The 17,251-nt window shown below is 47.4% G+C and overlaps 11 non-coding genes and 2 pseudogenes across 11 annotated transcripts; all 13 read right to left on the bottom strand.

Moving 5' to 3' along the window:
• Nucleotides 1-1,006: 1,006 nt before the first annotated feature.
• LOC142283105 (U2 spliceosomal RNA) lies at nucleotides 1,007-1,190 on the bottom strand. Its single transcript, XR_012744856.1, has one exon. It is a non-coding gene; the product is annotated as a U2 spliceosomal RNA (small nuclear RNA).
• A 1,336-nt stretch (nucleotides 1,191-2,526) lies between these two features.
• LOC142283134 (U2 spliceosomal RNA) lies at nucleotides 2,527-2,717 on the bottom strand. The gene has a single exon (XR_012744866.1). It is a non-coding gene; the product is annotated as a U2 spliceosomal RNA (small nuclear RNA).
• Nucleotides 2,718-3,834: 1,117 nt separating this feature from the next.
• LOC142283108 (U2 spliceosomal RNA) lies at nucleotides 3,835-4,041 on the bottom strand (annotated as a pseudogene).
• A 1,376-nt stretch (nucleotides 4,042-5,417) lies between these two features.
• On the bottom strand, nucleotides 5,418-5,608 carry LOC142283133 (U2 spliceosomal RNA). The gene has a single exon (XR_012744865.1). It is a non-coding gene; the product is annotated as a U2 spliceosomal RNA (small nuclear RNA).
• Nucleotides 5,609-6,725: 1,117 nt separating this feature from the next.
• On the bottom strand, nucleotides 6,726-6,916 carry LOC142283072 (U2 spliceosomal RNA). The gene has a single exon (XR_012744830.1). It is a non-coding gene; the product is annotated as a U2 spliceosomal RNA (small nuclear RNA).
• Nucleotides 6,917-8,033: 1,117 nt separating this feature from the next.
• LOC142283132 (U2 spliceosomal RNA) lies at nucleotides 8,034-8,224 on the bottom strand. The gene has a single exon (XR_012744864.1). It is a non-coding gene; the product is annotated as a U2 spliceosomal RNA (small nuclear RNA).
• A 1,117-nt stretch (nucleotides 8,225-9,341) lies between these two features.
• Nucleotides 9,342-9,532, bottom strand: LOC142283130 (U2 spliceosomal RNA). The gene has a single exon (XR_012744862.1). It is a non-coding gene; the product is annotated as a U2 spliceosomal RNA (small nuclear RNA).
• A 1,117-nt stretch (nucleotides 9,533-10,649) lies between these two features.
• LOC142283070 (U2 spliceosomal RNA) lies at nucleotides 10,650-10,840 on the bottom strand. Its single transcript, XR_012744829.1, has one exon. It is a non-coding gene; the product is annotated as a U2 spliceosomal RNA (small nuclear RNA).
• Nucleotides 10,841-11,957: 1,117 nt separating this feature from the next.
• Nucleotides 11,958-12,148, bottom strand: LOC142283120 (U2 spliceosomal RNA). Its single transcript, XR_012744861.1, has one exon. It is a non-coding gene; the product is annotated as a U2 spliceosomal RNA (small nuclear RNA).
• Nucleotides 12,149-13,265: 1,117 nt separating this feature from the next.
• LOC142283076 (U2 spliceosomal RNA) lies at nucleotides 13,266-13,456 on the bottom strand. Its single transcript, XR_012744834.1, has one exon. It is a non-coding gene; the product is annotated as a U2 spliceosomal RNA (small nuclear RNA).
• Nucleotides 13,457-14,573: 1,117 nt separating this feature from the next.
• LOC142283100 (U2 spliceosomal RNA) lies at nucleotides 14,574-14,769 on the bottom strand. The gene has a single exon (XR_012744854.1). It is a non-coding gene; the product is annotated as a U2 spliceosomal RNA (small nuclear RNA).
• A 684-nt stretch (nucleotides 14,770-15,453) lies between these two features.
• Nucleotides 15,454-15,580, bottom strand: LOC142283123 (U2 spliceosomal RNA; annotated as a pseudogene).
• Nucleotides 15,581-16,697: 1,117 nt separating this feature from the next.
• On the bottom strand, nucleotides 16,698-16,888 carry LOC142283109 (U2 spliceosomal RNA). Its single transcript, XR_012744859.1, has one exon. It is a non-coding gene; the product is annotated as a U2 spliceosomal RNA (small nuclear RNA).
• Between the last annotated feature and the right edge of the window lie 363 nt (nucleotides 16,889-17,251).

Raw genomic sequence — 17,251 nt, 5'->3', positions numbered from 1 at the left:
CAAGCCAACCCTTGAAAAGGCTGCTTTGCAGAGCAAAAACAAGAAGAATGGTGCGTTTTGCAGCCGCCGCCCACTGCAATGAATCTGAATAACTCCTCCTTTAGGGCGCAAGCAACTCCCCTCCCCCTTGCAGTCTTTCCAATTCACGATACAAAAAGACGGACAGGACAGGTTGCCTGACTTTCCGTCACTGCCACCCTTTGCCATCCTTACCCGTAGAAAGCCCTTTCATCATCCCCAAACCCTAATCTTTTCCCTTTCCTTCCCAGCCCCCAAACCCTGCCCTCTGTACCTTTCTCACCACCCGCTTCCCTTCTCCTGTCATCCCCCTACCACCCGGGAAAAAAAGAGATTGCCCCCTCCTTCCACTAGCCCACCCTCCCACCCAAAGAACAACTTCTTCTGCGCAGCTTGTTTTCTAGGCAGCAGCGCTATTGTGATGTCATCGGGGGGCATTGTGACAAGCCGCCAGTGTTCCGTCTCTTCATGTTGTGCACTGTTCAAACCGAAAATACATCAACAGGCAGGCTACAGAAAAGCTTACTAACAAAGGTTAGAGAGGGGCTTTCTCAGAGGGCTTTTTACAGTTTGTCTATTCCCAATTAGCCGGTTTAGTATACTTAATGAAAGTACTAATTCTTTCATAGGCCGCCCATTCTTAGTATTTGACGTTCAGGTAACAACAGGTAACTTTATTTGGAGTGGAAGCAGAGAGATAACACCAGATGCCAATTGTAGATCCTCTCACACCTGTGGTCACTGCAGCATCTGACTCCACTTTGTCCAAAAGGGATCTATTCCATTCAATTACACATGATCTAGATTAGACTGACAACAAGATACTGCACGGGACATAGCAGAGTTGGTGAAGTTGAGTGGTGATGAGTTTGCTATTTGGATGAATAAAGCAAGTAAAAAGTGTGTTAGATAAAAATTCATTTCAATTCGCTAATCGGGCTAATATGAATCAGGTGAATCGAGTTCTGCTTTTGGAAACTGGGTTAAGAAGGGGTGCACCGTTCCTGGAGGTACTGCAATACCAGGTCAATGCGTGGAGTGGACAGAGCAAGCTCTTTTTCCATCTCCCTGTTCTAAAAATCCATTTAATATATGGTCCCCAGATAGGGGACGTATCAGATATTAAACTGATAAGAACAGATGAGATTTCATCCGCAATTTTCAGAATCAAGGTAGCCCCGAAGGCCAGCAGGCCACCACACAAAAGCGCAGTGCCTGGGTGATCGCCTCCCGAGCCCAGGAACCACTAGCCACAAGGGGACGTAAGCACCAAAAGGCGCAACAATCCCCGAGGCCGGCGGTTGTGCAAGCCCGGGCCCCTCCCAGCCAAGACCAAGGCAAACCCAATGAAGGGACTACACTTGATCTTAGCCAAAAGGCCGAGAAGCGATAACCAGAATTGGTTTGGGCCTCGAGTGGCACCCTGGCCTATGCCGGACACATCTTAGGGAGAGAGAGCGAGAGGGAGACAAACCCACGCCTACACAAGACATTTTGTCACCCAAGCCAACCCTTGAAAAGGCTGCTTTGCAGAGCAAAAACAAGTAGAATGGTGCGTTTTGCAGCCGCCGCCCACTGCAATGAATCTGAATAACTCCTCCTTTAGGGCGCAAGCAACTCCCCTCCCCCTTGCAGTCTTTCCAATTCACGATACAAAAAGACGGACAGGACAGGTTGCCTGACTTTCCGTCACTGCCACCCTTTGCCATCCTTACCCGTAGAAAGCCCTTTCATCATCCCCAAACCCTAATCTTTTCCCTTTCCTTCCCAGCCCCCAAACCCTGCCCTCTGTACCTTTCTCACCACCCGCTTCCCTTCTCCTGTCATCCCCCTACCACCCGGGAAAAAAAGAGATTGCCCCCTCCTTCCACTAGCCCACCCTCCCACCCAAAGAACAACTTCTTCTGCGCAGCTTGTTTTCTAGGCAGCAGCGCTATTGTGATGTCATCGGGGGGCATTGTGACAAGCCGCCAGTGTTCCGTCTCTTCATGTTGTGCACTGTTCAAACCGAAAATACATCAACAGGCAGGCTACAGAAAAGCTTACTAACAAAGGTTAGAGAGGGGCTTTCTCAGAGGGCTTTTTACAGTTTGTCTATTCCCAATTAGCCGGTTTAGTATACTTAATGAAAGTACTAATTCTTTCATAGGCCGCCCATTCTTAGTATTTGACGTTCAGGTAACAACAGGTAACTTTATTTGGAGTGGAAGCAGAGAGATAACACCAGATGCCAATTGTAGATCCTCTCACACCTGTGGTCACTGCAGCATCTGACTCCACTTTGTCCAAAAGGGATCTATTCCATTCAATTACACATGATCTAGATTAGACTGACAACAAGATACTGCACGGGACATAGCAGAGTTGGTGAAGTTGAGTGGTGATGAGTTTGCTATTTGGATGAATAAAGCAAGTAAAAAGTGTGTTAGATAAAAATTCATTTCAATTCGCTAATCGGGCTAATATGAATCAGGTGAATCGAGTTCTGCTTTTGGAAACTGGGTTAAGAAGGGGTGCACCGTTCCTGGAGGTACTGCAATACCAGGTCAATGCGTGGAGTGGACAGAGCAAGCTCTTTTTCCATCTCCCTGTTCTAAAAATCCATTTAATATATGGTCCCCAGATAGGGGACGTATCAGATATTAAACTGATAAGAACAGATACTACACTTGATCTTAGCCAAAAGGCCGAGAAGCGATAACCAGAATTGGTTTGGGCCTCGAGTGGCACCCTGGCCTATGCCGGACACATCTTAGGGAGAGAGAGCGAGAGGGAGACAAACCCACGCCTACACAAGACATTTTGTCACCCAAGCCAACCCTTGAAAAGGCTGCTTTGCAGAGCAAAAACAAGAAGAATGGTGCGTTTTGCAGCCGCCGCCCACTGCAATGAATCTGAATAACTCCTCCTTTAGGGCGCAAGCAACTCCCCTCCCCCTTGCAGTCTTTCCAATTCACGATACAAAAAGACGGACAGGACAGGTTGCCTGACTTTCCGTCACTGCCACCCTTTGCCATCCTTACCCGTAGAAAGCCCTTTCATCATCCCCAAACCCTAATCTTTTCCCTTTCCTTCCCAGCCCCCAAACCCTGCCCTCTGTACCTTTCTCACCACCCGCTTCCCTTCTCCTGTCATCCCCCTACCACCCGGGAAAAAAAGAGATTGCCCCCTCCTTCCACTAGCCCACCCTCCCACCCAAAGAACAACTTCTTCTGCGCAGCTTGTTTTCTAGGCAGCAGCGCTATTGTGATGTCATCGGGGGGCATTGTGACAAGCCGCCAGTGTTCCGTCTCTTCATGTTGTGCACTGTTCAAACCGAAAATACATCAACAGGCAGGCTACAGAAAAGCTTACTAACAAAGGTTAGAGAGGGGCTTTCTCAGAGGGCTTTTTACAGTTTGTCTATTCCCAATTAGCCGGTTTAGTATACTTAATGAAAGTACTAATTCTTTCATAGGCCGCCCATTCTTAGTATTTGACGTTCAGGTAACAACAGGTAACTTTATTTGGAGTGGAAGCAGAGAGATAACACCAGATGCCAATTGTAGATCCTCTCACACCTGTGGTCACTGCAGCATCTGACTCCACTTTGTCCAAAAGGGATCTATTCCATTCAATTACACATGATCTAGATTAGACTGACAACAAGATACTGCACGGGACATAGCAGAGTTGGTGAAGTTGAGTGGTGATGAGTTTGCTATTTGGATGAATAAAGCAAGTAAAAAGTGTGTTAGATAAAAATTCATTTCAATTCGCTAATCGGGCTAATATGAATCAGGTGAATCGAGTTCTGCTTTTGGAAACTGGGTTAAGAAGGGGTGCACCGTTCCTGGAGGTACTGCAATACCAGGTCAATGCGTGGAGTGGACAGAGCAAGCTCTTTTTCCATCTCCCTGTTCTAAAAATCCATTTAATATATGGTCCCCAGATAGGGGACGTATCAGATATTAAACTGATAAGAACAGATTTTTTTTAAGTTGGCTATCCCATCAGGGACAATCCGATCATACCAAAATCGGTCCATCGAGTTTGGATGACAAGTCACCCAATATTTACATAATTGCCCGAAGGCACGCCGGTCACCGCACAAAAGCGACAGTGCCGCGAGTGATCGCCCCCCGAGCCCGGGAACCAACCAGCACAAGGGGACGTAAGCACCAGAAGGCGCAACAATCCCCGAGGCCGGCGGTTGTGCAAGCCTGGGCCCCTCCCAGCCAAGACCAAGGAAAACCCAATGAAGGGACTACACTTGATCTTAGCCAAAAGGCCGAGAAGCGATAACCAGAATTGGTTTGGGCCTCGAGTGGCACCCTGGCCTATGCCGGACACATCTTAGGGAGAGAGAGCGAGAGGGAGACAAACCCACGCCTACACAAGACATTTTGTCACCCAAGCCAACCCTTGAAAAGGCTGCTTTGCAGAGCAAAAACAAGAAGAATGGTGCGTTTTGCAGCCGCCGCCCACTGCAATGAATCTGAATAACTCCTCCTTTAGGGCGCAAGCAACTCCCCTCCCCCTTGCAGTCTTTCCAATTCACGATACAAAAAGACGGACAGGACAGGTTGCCTGACTTTCCGTCACTGCCACCCTTTGCCATCCTTACCCGTAGAAAGCCCTTTCATCATCCCCAAACCCTAATCTTTTCCCTTTCCTTCCCAGCCCCCAAACCCTGCCCTCTGTACCTTTCTCACCACCCGCTTCCCTTCTCCTGTCATCCCCCTACCACCCGGGAAAAAAAGAGATTGCCCCCTCCTTCCACTAGCCCACCCTCCCACCCAAAGAACAACTTCTTCTGCGCAGCTTGTTTTCTAGGCAGCAGCGCTATTGTGATGTCATCGGGGGGCATTGTGACAAGCCGCCAGTGTTCCGTCTCTTCATGTTGTGCACTGTTCAAACCGAAAATACATCAACAGGCAGGCTACAGAAAAGCTTACTAACAAAGGTTAGAGAGGGGCTTTCTCAGAGGGCTTTTTACAGTTTGTCTATTCCCAATTAGCCGGTTTAGTATACTTAATGAAAGTACTAATTCTTTCATAGGCCGCCCATTCTTAGTATTTGACGTTCAGGTAACAACAGGTAACTTTATTTGGAGTGGAAGCAGAGAGATAACACCAGATGCCAATTGTAGATCCTCTCACACCTGTGGTCACTGCAGCATCTGACTCCACTTTGTCCAAAAGGGATCTATTCCATTCAATTACACATGATCTAGATTAGACTGACAACAAGATACTGCACGGGACATAGCAGAGTTGGTGAAGTTGAGTGGTGATGAGTTTGCTATTTGGATGAATAAAGCAAGTAAAAAGTGTGTTAGATAAAAATTCATTTCAATTCGCTAATCGGGCTAATATGAATCAGGTGAATCGAGTTCTGCTTTTGGAAACTGGGTTAAGAAGGGGTGCACCGTTCCTGGAGGTACTGCAATACCAGGTCAATGCGTGGAGTGGACAGAGCAAGCTCTTTTTCCATCTCCCTGTTCTAAAAATCCATTTAATATATGGTCCCCAGATAGGGGACGTATCAGATATTAAACTGATAAGAACAGATACTACACTTGATCTTAGCCAAAAGGCCGAGAAGCGATAACCAGAATTGGTTTGGGCCTCGAGTGGCACCCTGGCCTATGCCGGACACATCTTAGGGAGAGAGAGCGAGAGGGAGACAAACCCACGCCTACACAAGACATTTTGTCACCCAAGCCAACCCTTGAAAAGGCTGCTTTGCAGAGCAAAAACAAGAAGAATGGTGCGTTTTGCAGCCGCCGCCCACTGCAATGAATCTGAATAACTCCTCCTTTAGGGCGCAAGCAACTCCCCTCCCCCTTGCAGTCTTTCCAATTCACGATACAAAAAGACGGACAGGACAGGTTGCCTGACTTTCCGTCACTGCCACCCTTTGCCATCCTTACCCGTAGAAAGCCCTTTCATCATCCCCAAACCCTAATCTTTTCCCTTTCCTTCCCAGCCCCCAAACCCTGCCCTCTGTACCTTTCTCACCACCCGCTTCCCTTCTCCTGTCATCCCCCTACCACCCGGGAAAAAAAGAGATTGCCCCCTCCTTCCACTAGCCCACCCTCCCACCCAAAGAACAACTTCTTCTGCGCAGCTTGTTTTCTAGGCAGCAGCGCTATTGTGATGTCATCGGGGGGCATTGTGACAAGCCGCCAGTGTTCCGTCTCTTCATGTTGTGCACTGTTCAAACCGAAAATACATCAACAGGCAGGCTACAGAAAAGCTTACTAACAAAGGTTAGAGAGGGGCTTTCTCAGAGGGCTTTTTACAGTTTGTCTATTCCCAATTAGCCGGTTTAGTATACTTAATGAAAGTACTAATTCTTTCATAGGCCGCCCATTCTTAGTATTTGACGTTCAGGTAACAACAGGTAACTTTATTTGGAGTGGAAGCAGAGAGATAACACCAGATGCCAATTGTAGATCCTCTCACACCTGTGGTCACTGCAGCATCTGACTCCACTTTGTCCAAAAGGGATCTATTCCATTCAATTACACATGATCTAGATTAGACTGACAACAAGATACTGCACGGGACATAGCAGAGTTGGTGAAGTTGAGTGGTGATGAGTTTGCTATTTGGATGAATAAAGCAAGTAAAAAGTGTGTTAGATAAAAATTCATTTCAATTCGCTAATCGGGCTAATATGAATCAGGTGAATCGAGTTCTGCTTTTGGAAACTGGGTTAAGAAGGGGTGCACCGTTCCTGGAGGTACTGCAATACCAGGTCAATGCGTGGAGTGGACAGAGCAAGCTCTTTTTCCATCTCCCTGTTCTAAAAATCCATTTAATATATGGTCCCCAGATAGGGGACGTATCAGATATTAAACTGATAAGAACAGATACTACACTTGATCTTAGCCAAAAGGCCGAGAAGCAATAACCAGAATTGGTTTGGGCCTCGAGTGGCACCCTGGCCTATGCCGGACACATCTTAGGGAGAGAGAGCGAGAGGGAGACAAACCCACGCCTACACAAGACATTTTGTCACCCAAGCCAACCCTTGAAAAGGCTGCTTTGCAGAGCAAAAACAAGAAGAATGGTGCGTTTTGCAGCCGCCGCCCACTGCAATGAATCTGAATAACTCCTCCTTTAGGGCGCAAGCAACTCCCCTCCCCCTTGCAGTCTTTCCAATTCACGATACAAAAAGACGGACAGGACAGGTTGCCTGACTTTCCGTCACTGCCACCCTTTGCCATCCTTACCCGTAGAAAGCCCTTTCATCATCCCCAAACCCTAATCTTTTCCCTTTCCTTCCCAGCCCCCAAACCCTGCCCTCTGTACCTTTCTCACCACCCGCTTCCCTTCTCCTGTCATCCCCCTACCACCCGGGAAAAAAAGAGATTGCCCCCTCCTTCCACTAGCCCACCCTCCCACCCAAAGAACAACTTCTTCTGCGCAGCTTGTTTTCTAGGCAGCAGCGCTATTGTGATGTCATCGGGGGGCATTGTGACAAGCCGCCAGTGTTCCGTCTCTTCATGTTGTGCACTGTTCAAACCGAAAATACATCAACAGGCAGGCTACAGAAAAGCTTACTAACAAAGGTTAGAGAGGGGCTTTCTCAGAGGGCTTTTTACAGTTTGTCTATTCCCAATTAGCCGGTTTAGTATACTTAATGAAAGTACTAATTCTTTCATAGGCCGCCCATTCTTAGTATTTGACGTTCAGGTAACAACAGGTAACTTTATTTGGAGTGGAAGCAGAGAGATAACACCAGATGCCAATTGTAGATCCTCTCACACCTGTGGTCACTGCAGCATCTGACTCCACTTTGTCCAAAAGGGATCTATTCCATTCAATTACACATGATCTAGATTAGACTGACAACAAGATACTGCACGGGACATAGCAGAGTTGGTGAAGTTGAGTGGTGATGAGTTTGCTATTTGGATGAATAAAGCAAGTAAAAAGTGTGTTAGATAAAAATTCATTTCAATTCGCTAATCGGGCTAATATGAATCAGGTGAATCGAGTTCTGCTTTTGGAAACTGGGTTAAGAAGGGGTGCACCGTTCCTGGAGGTACTGCAATACCAGGTCAATGCGTGGAGTGGACAGAGCAAGCTCTTTTTCCATCTCCCTGTTCTAAAAATCCATTTAATATATGGTCCCCAGATAGGGGACGTATCAGATATTAAACTGATAAGAACAGATACTACACTTGATCTTAGCCAAAAGGCCGAGAAGCGATAACCAGAATTGGTTTGGGCCTCGAGTGGCACCCTGGCCTATGCCGGACACATCTTAGGGAGAGAGAGCGAGAGGGAGACAAACCCACGCCTACACAAGACATTTTGTCACCCAAGCCAACCCTTGAAAAGGCTGCTTTGCAGAGCAAAAACAAGAAGAATGGTGCGTTTTGCAGCCGCCGCCCACTGCAATGAATCTGAATAACTCCTCCTTTAGGGCGCAAGCAACTCCCCTCCCCCTTGCAGTCTTTCCAATTCACGATACAAAAAGACGGACAGGACAGGTTGCCTGACTTTCCGTCACTGCCACCCTTTGCCATCCTTACCCGTAGAAAGCCCTTTCATCATCCCCAAACCCTAATCTTTTCCCTTTCCTTCCCAGCCCCCAAACCCTGCCCTCTGTACCTTTCTCACCACCCGCTTCCCTTCTCCTGTCATCCCCCTACCACCCGGGAAAAAAAGAGATTGCCCCCTCCTTCCACTAGCCCACCCTCCCACCCAAAGAACAACTTCTTCTGCGCAGCTTGTTTTCTAGGCAGCAGCGCTATTGTGATGTCATCGGGGGGCATTGTGACAAGCCGCCAGTGTTCCGTCTCTTCATGTTGTGCACTGTTCAAACCGAAAATACATCAACAGGCAGGCTACAGAAAAGCTTACTAACAAAGGTTAGAGAGGGGCTTTCTCAGAGGGCTTTTTACAGTTTGTCTATTCCCAATTAGCCGGTTTAGTATACTTAATGAAAGTACTAATTCTTTCATAGGCCGCCCATTCTTAGTATTTGACGTTCAGGTAACAACAGGTAACTTTATTTGGAGTGGAAGCAGAGAGATAACACCAGATGCCAATTGTAGATCCTCTCACACCTGTGGTCACTGCAGCATCTGACTCCACTTTGTCCAAAAGGGATCTATTCCATTCAATTACACATGATCTAGATTAGACTGACAACAAGATACTGCACGGGACATAGCAGAGTTGGTGAAGTTGAGTGGTGATGAGTTTGCTATTTGGATGAATAAAGCAAGTAAAAAGTGTGTTAGATAAAAATTCATTTCAATTCGCTAATCGGGCTAATATGAATCAGGTGAATCGAGTTCTGCTTTTGGAAACTGGGTTAAGAAGGGGTGCACCGTTCCTGGAGGTACTGCAATACCAGGTCAATGCGTGGAGTGGACAGAGCAAGCTCTTTTTCCATCTCCCTGTTCTAAAAATCCATTTAATATATGGTCCCCAGATAGGGGACGTATCAGATATTAAACTGATAAGAACAGATACTACACTTGATCTTAGCCAAAAGGCCGAGAAGCGATAACCAGAATTGGTTTGGGCCTCGAGTGGCACCCTGGCCTATGCCGGACACATCTTAGGGAGAGAGAGCGAGAGGGAGACAAACCCACGCCTACACAAGACATTTTGTCACCCAAGCCAACCCTTGAAAAGGCTGCTTTGCAGAGCAAAAACAAGAAGAATGGTGCGTTTTGCAGCCGCCGCCCACTGCAATGAATCTGAATAACTCCTCCTTTAGGGCGCAAGCAACTCCCCTCCCCCTTGCAGTCTTTCCAATTCACGATACAAAAAGACGGACAGGACAGGTTGCCTGACTTTCCGTCACTGCCACCCTTTGCCATCCTTACCCATAGAAAGCCCTTTCATCATCCCCAAACCCTAATCTTTTCCCTTTCCTTCCCAGCCCCCAAACCCTGCCCTCTGTACCTTTCTCACCACCCGCTTCCCTTCTCCTGTCATCCCCCTACCACCCGGGAAAAAAAGAGATTGCCCCCTCCTTCCACTAGCCCACCCTCCCACCCAAAGAACAACTTCTTCTGCGCAGCTTGTTTTCTAGGCAGCAGCGCTATTGTGATGTCATCGGGGCGCATTGTGACAAGCCGCCAGTGTTCCGTCTCTTCATGTTGTGCACTGTTCAAACCGAAAATACATCAACAGGCAGGCTACAGAAAAGCTTACTAACAAAGGTTAGAGAGGGGCTTTCTCAGAGGGCTTTTTACAGTTTGTCTATTCCCAATTAGCCGGTTTAGTATACTTAATGAAAGTACTAATTCTTTCATAGGCCGCCCATTCTTAGTATTTGACGTTCAGGTAACAACAGGTAACTTTATTTGGAGTGGAAGCAGAGAGATAACACCAGATGCCAATTGTAGATCCTCTCACACCTGTGGTCACTGCAGCATCTGACTCCACTTTGTCCAAAAGGGATCTATTCCATTCAATTACACATGATCTAGATTAGACTGACAACAAGATACTGCACGGGACATAGCAGAGTTGGTGAAGTTGAGTGGTGATGAGTTTGCTATTTGGATGAATAAAGCAAGTAAAAAGTGTGTTAGATAAAAATTCATTTCAATTCGCTAATCGGGCTAATATGAATCAGGTGAATCGAGTTCTGCTTTTGGAAACTGGGTTAAGAAGGGGTGCACCGTTCCTGGAGGTACTGCAATACCAGGTCAATGCGTGGAGTGGACAGAGCAAGCTCTTTTTCCATCTCCCTGTTCTAAAAATCCATTTAATATATGGTCCCCAGATAGGGGACGTATCAGATATTAAACTGATAAGAACAGATACTACACTTGATCTTAGCCAAAAGGCCGAGAAGAGATAACCAGAATTGGTTTGGGCCTCGAGTGGCACCCTGGCCTATGCCGGACACATCTTAGGGAGAGAGAGCGAGAGGGAGACAAACCCACGCCTACACAAGACATTTTGTCACCCAAGCCAACCCTTGAAAAGGCTGCTTTGCAGAGCAAAAACAAGAAGAATGGTGCGTTTTGCAGCCGCCGCCCACTGCAATGAATCTGAATAACTCCTCCTTTAGGGCGCAAGCAACTCCCCTCCCCCTTGCAGTCTTTCCAATTCACGATACAAAAAGACGGACAGGACAGGTTGCCTGACTTTCCGTCACTGCCACCCTTTGCCATCCTTACCCGTAGAAAGCCCTTTCATCATCCCCAAACCCTAATCTTTTCCCTTTCCTTCCCAGCCCCCAAACCCTGCCCTCTGTACCTTTCTCACCACCCGCTTCCCTTCTCCTGTCATCCCCCTACCACCCGGGAAAAAAAGAGATTGCCCCCTCCTTCCACTAGCCCACCCTCCCACCCAAAGAACAACTTCTTCTGCGCAGCTTGTTTTCTAGGCAGCAGCGCTATTGTGATGTCATCGGGGGGCATTGTGACAAGCCGCCAGTGTTCCGTCTCTTCATGTTGTGCACTGTTCAAACCGAAAATACATCAACAGGCAGGCTACAGAAAAGCTTACTAACAAAGGTTAGAGAGGGGCTTTCTCAGAGGGCTTTTTACAGTTTGTCTATTCCCAATTAGCCGGTTTAGTATACTTAATGAAAGTACTAATTCTTTCATAGGCCGCCCATTCTTAGTATTTGACGTTCAGGTAACAACAGGTAACTTTATTTGGAGTGGAAGCAGAGAGATAACACCAGATGCCAATTGTAGATCCTCTCACACCTGTGGTCACTGCAGCATCTGACTCCACTTTGTCCAAAAGGGATCTATTCCATTCAATTACACATGATCTAGATTAGACTGACAACAAGATACTGCACGGGACATAGCAGAGTTGGTGAAGTTGAGTGGTGATGAGTTTGCTATTTGGATGAATAAAGCAAGTAAAAAGTGTGTTAGATAAAAATTCATTTCAATTCGCTAATCGGGCTAATATGAATCAGGTGAATCGAGTTCTGCTTTTGGAAACTGGGTTAAGAAGGGGTGCACCGTTCCTGGAGGTACTGCAATACCAGGTCAATGCGTGGAGTGGACAGAGCAAGCTCTTTTTCCATCTCCCTGTTCTAAAAATCCATTTAATATATGGTCCCCAGATAGGGGACGTATCAGATATTAAACTGATAAGAACAGATACTACACTTGATCTTAGCCAAAAGGCCGAGAAGCGATAACCAGAATTGGTTTGGGCCTCGAGTGGCACCCTGGCCTATGCCGGACACATCTTAGGGAGAGAGAGCGAGAGGGAGACAAACCCACGCCTACACAAGACATTTTGTCACCCAAGCCAACCCTTGAAAAGGCTGCTTTGCAGAGCAAAAACAAGAAGAATGGTGCGTTTTGCAGCCGCCGCCCACTGCAATGAATCTGAATAACTCCTCCTTTAGGGCGCAAGCAACTCCCCTCCCCCTTGCAGTCTTTCCAATTCACGATACAAAAAGACGGACAGGACAGGTTGCCTGACTTTCCGTCACTGCCACCCTTTGCCATCCTTACCCGTAGAAAGCCCTTTCATCATCCCCAAACCCTAATCTTTTCCCTTTCCTTCCCAGCCCCCAAACCCTGCCCTCTGTACCTTTCTCACCACCCGCTTCCCTTCTCCTGTCATCCCCCTACCACCCGGGAAAAAAAGAGATTGCCCCCTCCTTCCACTAGCCCACCCTCCCACCCAAAGAACAACTTCTTCTGCGCAGCTTGTTTTCTAGGCAGCAGCGCTATTGTGATGTCATCGGGGGGCATTGTGACAAGCCGCCAGTGTTCCGTCTCTTCATGTTGTGCACTGTTCAAACCGAAAATACATCAACAGGCAGGCTACAGAAAAGCTTACTAACAAAGGTTAGAGAGGGGCTTTCTCAGAGGGCTTTTTACAGTTTGTCTATTCCCAATTAGCCGGTTTAGTATACTTAATGAAAGTACTAATTCTTTCATAGGCCGCCCATTCTTAGTATTTGACGTTCAGGTAACAACAGGTAACTTTATTTGGAGTGGAAGCAGAGAGATAACACCAGATGCCAATTGTAGATCCTCTCACACCTGTGGTCACTGCAGCATCTGACTCCACTTTGTCCAAAAGGGATCTATTCCATTCAATTACACATGATCTAGATTAGACTGACAACAAGATACTGCACGGGACATAGCAGAGTTGGTGAAGTTGAGTGGTGATGAGTTTGCTATTTGGATGAATAAAGCAAGTAAAAAGTGTGTTAGATAAAAATTCATTTCAATTCGCTAATCGGGCTAATATGAATCAGGTGAATCGAGTTCTGCTTTTGGAAACTGGGTTAAGAAGGGGTGCACCGTTCCTGGAGGTACTGCAATACCAGGTCAATGCGTGGAGTGGACAGAGCAAGCTCTTTTTCCATCTCCCTGTTCTAAAAATCCATTTAATATATGGTCCCCAGATAGGGGACGTATCAAATATTAAACTGATAAGAACAGATACTACACTTGATCTTAGCCAAAAGGCCGAGAAGCGATAACCAGAATTGGTTTGGGCCTCGAGTGGCACCCTGGCCTATGCCGGACACATCTTAGGGAGAGAGAGCGAGAGGGAGACAAACCCACGCCTACACAAGACATTTTGTCACCCAAGCCAACCCTTGAAAAGGCTGCTTTGCAGAGCAAAAACAAGAAGAATGGTGCGTTTTGCAGCCGCCGCCCACTGCAATGAATCTGAATAACTCCTCCTTTAGGGCGCAAGCAACTCCCCTCCCCCTTGCAGTCTTTCCAATTCACGATACAAAAAGACGGACAGGACAGGTTGCCTGACTTTCCGTCACTGCCACCCTTTGCCATCCTTACCCGTAGAAAGCCCTTTCATCATCCCCAAACCCTAATCTTTTCCCTTTCCTTCCCAGCCCCCAAACCCTGCCCTCTGTACCTTTCTCACCACCCGCTTCCCTTCTCCTGTCATCCCCCTACCACCCGGGAAAAAAAGAGATTGCCCCCTCCTTCCACTAGCCCACCCTCCCACCCAAAGAACAACTTCTTCTGCGCAGCTTGTTTTCTAGGCAGCAGCGCTATTGTGATGTCATCGGGGGGCATTGTGACAAGCCGCCAGTGTTCCGTCTCTTCATGTTGTGCACTGTTCAAACCGAAAATACATCAACAGGCAGGCTACAGAAAAGCTTACTAACAAAGGTTAGAGAGGGGCTTTCTCAGAGGGCTTTTTACAGTTTGTCTATTCCCAATTAGCCGGTTTAGTATACTTAATGAAAGTACTAATTCTTTCATAGGCCGCCCATTCTTAGTATTTGACGTTCAGGTAACAACAGGTAACTTTATTTGGAGTGGAAGCAGAGAGATAACACCAGATGCCAATTGTAGATCCTCTCACACCTGTGGTCACTGCAGCATCTGACTCCACTTTGTCCAAAAGGGATCTATTCCATTCAATTACACATGATCTAGATTAGACTGACAACAAGATACTGCACGGGACATAGCAGAGTTGGTGAAGTTGAGTGGTGATGAGTTTGCTATTTGGATGAATAAAGCAAGTAAAAAGTGTGTTAGATAAAAATTCATTTCAATTCGCTAATCGGGCTAATATGAATCAGGTGAATCGAGTTCTGCTTTTGGAAACTGGGTTAAGAAGGGGTGCACCGTTCCTGGAGGTACTGCAATACCAGGTCAATGCGTGGAGTGGACAGAGCAAGCTCTTTTTCCATCTCCCTGTTCTAAAAATCCATTTAATATATGGTCCCCAGATAGGGGACGTATCAGATATTAAACTGATAAGAACAGATTTTGATTTAATGAAGCTTTCCAAAGCACCGCAAAAAATGCATGACCGAAGTCACACCAAAAACAGTGCAAAGGCTAGGATTCGTGTGGACCCCTCCGTGAGGAGAGGGTCCCCAAAAATCAACCCCGTCCCTCCGAGCCAGAAGGCCACAGCAAGGGTCAGGGATCTTCGGTGCTCCCCCAAGCCGAAGCCTGGTTGAGCCTTGTCGTTGCTCCCAGCGTCCACCCAGGCATCTTACCCAAGTGGAGTAGAGAGCTACTAGTTGTTGGTTTCGCAGCCGAAACTGCCCGGACCGTCAACCGGTGTTGGTTTCTCAGCCCAAGGCTAACCGGACCTCCAACCGGGTGTTGGTTTCTCAGCCGAAGCTGACCCGGACCTCCAACCGGGTGTTGGTTTCTCAGCCGAAGCTGACCCAGACCTCCAACCGGGTGTTGGTTTCTCAGCCGAAGCTGACCCGGACCTCCAACCGGGTGTTGGTTTCTCAGCCCAAAGCTGAACGGACCTCCGACCATGATTATAAAAATTTCCCTTCCTAGCCAGAAGGCCGGGATAGAGCAATATGCTCAGAAAGTATGAAAGGGCAAGGTACGGTGTGCTACAGAGCCCAAGGCTCGCCGGGGTCCCAAGCCAGCAAGCTCAGACTCACTCCAGGGTCGTCAGTCCTGGGGCACATTGCACCATAGCCCCCACACTTACTCAGTCTAATAGCCTCGATCCTGGTAGGGCCATGTTTTCCTCTAGATGAATATACTATACATCAAGAGTACTAGCAAGCGCAACCTTCCAGTGTGCATTGCATCTGCCGAGCCTCACAGATACTACACTTGATCTTAGCCAAAAGGCCGAGAAGCGATAACCAGAATTGGTTTGGGCCTCGAGTGGCACCCTGGCCTATGCCGGACACATCTTAGGGAGAGAGAGCGAGAGGGAGACAAACCCACGCCTACACAAGACATTTTGTCACCCAAGCCAACCCTTGAAAAGGCTGCTTTGCAGAGCAAAAACAAGAAGAATGGTGCGTTTTGCAGCCGCCGCCCACTGCAATGAATCTGAATAACTCCTCCTTTAGGGCGCAAGCAACTCCCCTCCCCCTTGCAGTCTTTCCAATTCACGATACAAAAAGACGGACAGGACAGGTTGCCTGACTTTCCGTCACTGCCACCCTTTGCCATCCTTACCCGTAGAAAGCCCTTTCATCATCCCCAAACCCTAATCTTTTCCCTTTCCTTCCCAGCCCCCAAACCCTGCCCTCTGTACCTTTCTCACCACCCGCTTCCCTTCTCCTGTCATCCCCCTACCACCCGGGAAAAAAAGAGATTGCCCCCTCCTTCCACTAGCCCACCCTCCCACCCAAAGAACAACTTCTTCTGCGCAGCTTGTTTTCTAGGCAGCAGCGCTATTGTGATGTCATCGGGGGGCATTGTGACAAGCCGCCAGTGTTCCGTCTCTTCATGTTGTGCACTGTTCAAACCGAAAATACATCAACAGGCAGGCTACAGAAAAGCTTACTAACAAAGGTTAGAGAGGGGCTTTCTCAGAGGGCTTTTTACAGTTTGTCTATTCCCAATTAGCCGGTTTAGTATACTTAATGAAAGTACTAATTCTTTCATAGGCCGCCCATTCTTAGTATTTGACGTTCAGGTAACAACAGGTAACTTTATTTGGAGTGGAAGCAGAGAGATAACACCAGATGCCAATTGTAGATCCTCTCACACCTGTGGTCACTGCAGCATCTGACTCCACTTTGTCCAAAAGGGATCTATTCCATTCAATTACACATGATCTAGATTAGACTGACAACAAGATACTGCACGGGACATAGCAGAGTTGGTGAAGTTGAGTGGTGATGAGTTTGCTATTTGGATGAATAAAGCAAGTAAAAAGTGTGTTAGATAAAAATTCATTTCAATTCGCTAATCGGGCTAATATGAATCAGGTGAATCGAGTTCTGCTTTTGGAAACTGGGTTAAGAAGGGGTGCACCGTTCCTGGAGGTACTGCAATACCAGGTCAATGCGTGGAGTGGACAGAGCAAGCTCTTTTTCCATCTCCCTGTTCTAAAAATCCATTTAATATATGGTCCCCAGATAGGGGACGTATCAGATATTAAACTGATAAGAACAGATACTACACTTGATCTTAGCCAAAAGGCCGAGAAGCGATAACCAGAATTGGTTTGGGCCTCGAGTGGCACCCTGGCCTATGCCGGACACATCTTAGGGAGAGAGAGCGAGAGGGAGACAAACCCACGCCTACACAAGACATTTTGTCACCCAAGCCAACCCTTGAAAAGGCTGCTTTGCAGAGCAAAAACAAGAAGAATGGTGCGTTTTGCAGCCGCCGCCCACTGCAATGAATCTGAATAACTCCTCCTTTAGGGCGCAAGCAACTCCCCTCCCCCTTGCAGTCTTTCCAATTCACGATACAAAAAGACGGACAGGACAGGTTGCCTGACTTTCCGTCACTGCCACCCTTTGCCATCCTTACCCGTAGAAAGCCCTTTCATCATCCCCAAACCCTAATCTT

Source organism: Anomaloglossus baeobatrachus, unplaced genomic scaffold (genome assembly GCF_048569485.1).
Source record: "Anomaloglossus baeobatrachus isolate aAnoBae1 unplaced genomic scaffold, aAnoBae1.hap1 Scaffold_532, whole genome shotgun sequence".
In the NCBI taxonomy this organism is placed as follows: Eukaryota; Metazoa; Chordata; class Amphibia; order Anura; family Aromobatidae; genus Anomaloglossus; species Anomaloglossus baeobatrachus.
Note: the sequence above shows the minus strand (reverse complement) of the source record. Positions and strands in the feature narration are given on the sequence as shown.